Source organism: Idiotropiscis lumnitzeri, unplaced genomic scaffold (genome assembly GCF_059441095.1).
Source record: "Idiotropiscis lumnitzeri isolate Australia: NSW breed Sydney's pygmy pipehorse unplaced genomic scaffold, RoL_Ilum_1.0 HiC_scaffold_131, whole genome shotgun sequence".
Classification (NCBI taxonomy): Eukaryota; Metazoa; Chordata; class Actinopteri; order Syngnathiformes; family Syngnathidae; genus Idiotropiscis; species Idiotropiscis lumnitzeri.
In genome coordinates, this window is record NW_028283669.1 from 65797 (window position 1) to 71741 (window position 5945).

Here is a 5945-nt window from a genome sequence, read left to right on the forward strand (position 1 = left end):
GGACTTCGCAGCGGTCGCTGCTCAGGCCCTAATAATAATAATAATAATAATAATAATAATAATAAAAGTAATAATATTTTCTACAAAAACAATAGGGACCTCGCCGCGGTCGCTGCTCGGGCCCCAATAATAATTTCTACACAAAGTCCATTGTGGAGACCCGCCCCCTTTTAAGTAAATTCAAAATGGCCGACTTCCTGTAAAACCTAGCTCATTGCTCCAAGAGACTTTTTTGTAGGTCTTGGTCTTATACATACAGTGAACCCTCGCTACTTCGAGGTTCACCTTTCGCGGGTTCAGTGCTTCGCGGGTCTAAAAAATATTCGGGGGCATTGTAGTTTCGCCGAGCGGCACGACGGGGCGCTGGAGCGGTTAGACGGCCGGCGTGCGCCGAAGAAGAGCGTGGGCGAAGAGGAGAGTGGACGAAGAAGAGCACGTTCCCCCGGACACGATCGGTGGCGACGTTTCGCGCGGTTCGGACCGTACCAGAGCTCCGGCCGGCGTGCGTGGCAGTTAAGCCGTAGAGGAGCACCTTCCCCGGGCACGGGCGGTTCCAAGCGGCCCCTGAGTTTAACCGAATGGAAGCTCCGGAGGAGGAGGGCATGCTCGCGTCACAGTAAGCCGAAGAGGAGCACCTTCCCCGGGCACGGGCGGTTCCAAGCGGCCCCTAAGTTTAACCGAATGGAAGCTCCGGAGGAGGAGGGCATGCTCGCGTCACAGTAAGCCGAAGAGGAGCACCTTCCCCGGGCACGGGCGGTGCCAAGCGGCCCCTAAGTTTAACCGAATGGAAGCTCCGGGGGAGGAGGGCGGGCGTGTGTCACAGTTAAGCCGAATTGGAGCACCTCTTCTGCCGGGCACAAGCGGAGCGCGAGGCTGTCAGTTATGAATGAATAAATGAATAAATAAATAAAGAATGCCACCTTTCATTTCACAGGGCACACCGGACGGCGTACCAGCAGGTAAAAGTCGGAGTAATTAAATAAATACAAAAAGAATGGTTGGGGAATAAAAAAATAATAAGTTTTAATAATAATTTGTTTTTTTTGTTATAACATGAATTTCACTCTCTCTCTCTCTCTCTCCCCCCGTATATATATATATATATATATATATATATATATATATATATATATATATATATATATATATATTATATATTTATTATATATTTTTTTTAAGCATTTTTGAAGGTGCGCCGCTACTTCGCGGATTTTCAGTTTTCGCGGGTGGTCTCGGTCCCCATTAACCGCGATAACCGAGGGTTCACTGTACTCCATAAAATTTACAAAAAGCGAGGTGAAACACTCAACCAGGGCTGCTTTTTTGAACATTTCTCGAGGGCCATGGCGAGCCATTTCAAAAAAGCTGCACAACTAACGTATAAAATATTGATAAATTTGCTCGGCCTGATGTGTGTGTAAAGTTTCACGAGTTGTCGTTCATATTTAGAACCTCATAATCAGCTTTGTTTTATTGCTGAACAGTGCAATGCCACTCCCACAACTTTTCATGAAAAAGGACGAATTTCGTATTGTGACATCCTCATGGCCGAAACAGTCATCCGAGCATATATGAGGGCGACCTTGTTGAGTTGCACGGAGAAAAACATCCAAGAAAATAACTTGTATTAGCTTTTACCAGTTGGGGGCGCTACTACTACGATGAAAAATAAGTTGGTAGATGTCTTCAGGGCTGAAGTATCCTCAAATGTGTGCAACTTCGAGAAGATAGGATCATCTGAGTCATGTTGCTGGAGCTTTTGTTGCCACAGAGTACAATCGGACTTTTCAGCACCGTAATAGCCACGCCTTTTGCCAAAACGTCACAAAATTCGGCAGAGAGTAAGATCATTGTCTTGAGTCTTTTCTGACTAATTTTCAGTCGGATTCGTCGAAAGGGCACCGTGCAGTACGTGACAATTAAAATAAAAACAAATTTTTGATTCCACTTGGCGGCACTGTGTGTATAACAAAATAATAACATTAAGATGTCTTCAGGTCGGGACGTTTTATTTACAGGTGAAGGTTTGGATTTTTAGGAGCATGTGCAGGGGAGTTATTAAGCATTCATTTATTTGTATTAGGTTCATTTTGTCTTCTTATTATTGATATTTGACTGATTCATTAAAAGCAGACAATTATGTTTTAGGTTAATTTTTTACCTGACATGTTTCGGCGAGTCTTTCGCCTACTTCAGAGTGTCGCATGATGGTGTCTTGAGCTGATGTTCCATGAGGGTGTGACTTACCTGTCAAAAAAATGAAAAAAATCAGAGCAGTAAAAGAACAAGCACAACATGAACATTACAAATCAGCAATCACTGACCACTGCAAAAGGGAAAACCACATCATGGACCGGGAGAAGGGCAGGGTCATCCGCACAGAAGAGAACAAACAACAGCGCTGGATCAGAGAGGCCATTGATATCTGCAAGCGAGGCATAAAAACCATGAACAGAGACAAGGGAGCCTTCATCCTCTCTACCACCTGGACCAGCATCTTGGCGGAGTGAACGGACAGCGGGGGGCGTGACTTGCCTTCATTCTTGTGACAGGTAAGTCACGCCCTCATGGAACATAAGCTGATAAAGGCGGGTCACAAGACACCATCATGTGACACTCTGAAGAAGGCGAAAGACTTTCGTATTGTGACATGCTCAAGGCCTAAACACTCATCCGAGCAAATATAAGGTAGATTTTGTTAACATGCCCGGAGAAAAACATCAACGAAAATAATTTATATTTGTTTTAACCAGTTGGTGGCGCTACCACTGCGATCAAAAATAAGTTGGCAGCCGTCTTCAGGGCCTGAATATCCTCAAATGTGAAAAATTTCGAGAAGATGGATCATCTGAATCATTTTGCAGGAACTTTTGTTGCCACGGAGAATAATCAGACTCTGCGGCACCGTAATAGCCACGCCCTTCGAAGGAAAGTCACAAAAATAGGGATAGAGTAAGATCAATGTCTTGAGTCTTTTCTAGCCAATTTTCAATCAGATTCGTTACAAGGGCACCGTGCAGTACGTCAAAATGTAAAAAATGATATTGATTGGCGCAAGGTGTATAACTGAATATAAACATATAGATGTCTTCAGGTACAGACTCTTTATGTACATGTGAAGTTTTGGATTTTTAGCAGCATGTGCAGGAGAGTTATTAAGCATTTTGTCCATTGCGGCGAAGGAAATCTTAAGTGAAAACTTTGATGCCCCGCCCCCGTCATATAGTATTTCGGAAACAAAAATTTTTAGCCCCAGTGTTTGTCCCAGGTCTTCAGATGCTACAGACAGAATTTTAAGGCAATCAGATGAAGCCTTTAGGATCAGGGTGCAAAAGAATGACCCCTGTAAACATGCAAAAAAGGGCAAAAGTCGGACTTTCAAAAATTCATAACTCACTTCCTGTTCATATTAGACGTTAAAATATCAAATTTTTCGCCATGCCCGATGAGACTGCCAGGTTTGGTGAGTTTTTGTGCATGTTTTGGGGGTCAAAAATGCGATCGAACAATCGGAAAAATAATAATAATAATTTCTACAAAAACAATAGGGACTTCGCAGCGGTCGCTGCTCAGGCCCTAATAATAATAATAATAATAATAATAAAAGTAATAATATTTTCTACAAAAACAATAGGGACCTCGCCGCGGTCGCTGCTCGGGCCCCAATAATAATTTCTACACAAAGTCCATTGTGGTGACCCGCCCCCTTTTAAGTAAATTCAAAATGGCCGACTTCCTGTAAAACCTAGCTCATTGCTCCAAGAGACTTTTTTGTAGGTCTTGGTCTTATACATACAGTGAACCCTCGCTACTTCGCGGTTCACCTTTCGCAGGTTCAGTGCTTCGCGGGTCTAAAAAATATTCGGGGGCATTGTAGTTTCGCCGAGCGGCACGACGGGGCGCTGGAGCGGTTAGACGGCCGGCGTGCGCCGAAGAAGAGCGTGGGCGAAGAGGAGAGTGGACGAAGAAGAGCACGTTCCCCCGGACACGATCGGTGGCGACGTTTCGCGCGGTTCGGACCGTACCAGAGCTCCGGCCAGCGTGCGTGGCAGTTAAGCCGTAGAGGAGCACCTTCCCCGGGCACGGGCGGTGCCAAGCGGCCCCTAAGTTTAACCGAATGGAAGCTCCGGAGGAGGAGGGCATGCTCGCGTCACAGTAAGCCGAAGAGGAGCACCTTCCCCGGGCACGGGCGGTTCCAAGCGGCCCCTAAGTTTAACCGAATGGAAGCTCCGGAGGAGGAGGGCATGCTCGCGTCACAGTAAGCCGAAGAGGAGCACCTTCCCCGGGCACGGGCGGTGCCAAGCGGCCCCTAAGTTTAACCGAATGGAAGCTCCGGACGGAGGAGGACGGGCGTGTGTCACAGTTAAGCCAAATTGGAGCACCTCTTCTGCCCGGGCACGAGCGGAGCGCGAGGCTGTCAGTTATGAATGAATAAATGAATAAATAAATAAAGAATGCCACCTTTCATTTCACAGGGCACACCGGACGGCGTACCAGCAGGTAAAAGTCGGAGTAATTAAATAAATACAAAAAGAATGGCTGGGGAATAAAAAAATAATACGTTTTAATAATAATTTGGTTTTTTTGTTATAACATGAATTTCACTCTCTCTCTCCCCGTATATATATATATATATATATATATATATATATATATATATATATATATATATTTATTATATATATTGTATATTTTTTTTAAGCATTTTTGAAGGTGCGCCGCTACTTCGCGGATTTTCAGTTTTCGCGGGTGGTCTCGGTCCCCATTAACCGCGATAACCGAGGGTTCACTGTACTCCATAAAATTTACAAAAAGCGAGGTGAAACACTCAACCAGAGCTGCTTTTTTTTAACATTTCTCGAGGGCCATGGCGAGCCATTTCAAAAAAGCTGCACAACTAACGTATAAAATATTGATAAATTTGCTCGGCCTGATGTGTGTGTAAAGTTTTACGAGTTGTCGTTCATATTTAGAACCTCATAATCAGCTTTGTTTTATTGCCGAACAGTGCAATGCCACTCCCACAACTTTTCACGAAAAATCACGAATTTCGTATTGTGACATCCTCATGGCCGAAACAGTCATCCGAGCATATATGAGGGCGACCTTGTTGAGTTGCACGGAGAAAAACATCCAAGAAAATAACTTGTATTAGCTTTTACCAGTTGGTGGCGCTACTACTACGATATAAAATAAGTTGGTAGATGTCTTCAGGGCTGAAGTATCCTCAAATGTGTACAACTTCGAGAAGATAGGATGATCTGAGTCATGTTGCCGGAGCTTTTGTTGCCACAGAGTACAATCGGACTTTTCAGCACCTTAATAGCCACGCCTTTTGCCAAAACGTCACAAAATTCGGCAGAGAGTAAGATCATTGTCTTGAGTCTTTTCTGACTAATTTTCAGTCGGATTCGTCAAAAGGGCACCGTGCAGTACGTGAAAATTAAAATAAAAACAAATTTTTGATTCCACTTGGCGGCACTGTGTGTATAACAAAATAATAACATTAAGATGTCTTCAGGTCGGGACGTTTTATTTACAGGTGAAGGTTTGGATTTTTAGGAGCATGTGCAGGGGAGTTATTAAGCATTCATTTATTTGTATTAGGTTCATTTTGTCTTCTTATTATTGATATTTGACTGATTCATTAAAAGCAGACAATTATGTTTTAGGTTAATTTTTTACCTGACATGTTTCGGCGAGTCTTTCGCCTTCTTCAGAGTGTCGCATGATGGTGTCTTGAGACCCGTCTTTATCAGCTGATGTTCCATGAGGGTGTGACTTACCTGTCAAAAAAATGAAAAATCAGAGCAGTAAAAGAACAAGCACAACATGAACATTACAAATCAGCAATCACTGACCACTGCAAAAGGGAAAACCACATCATGGACCGGGAGAAGGGCAGGGTCATCCGCACCGAAGAGAACAAACAACAGCGCTGGATC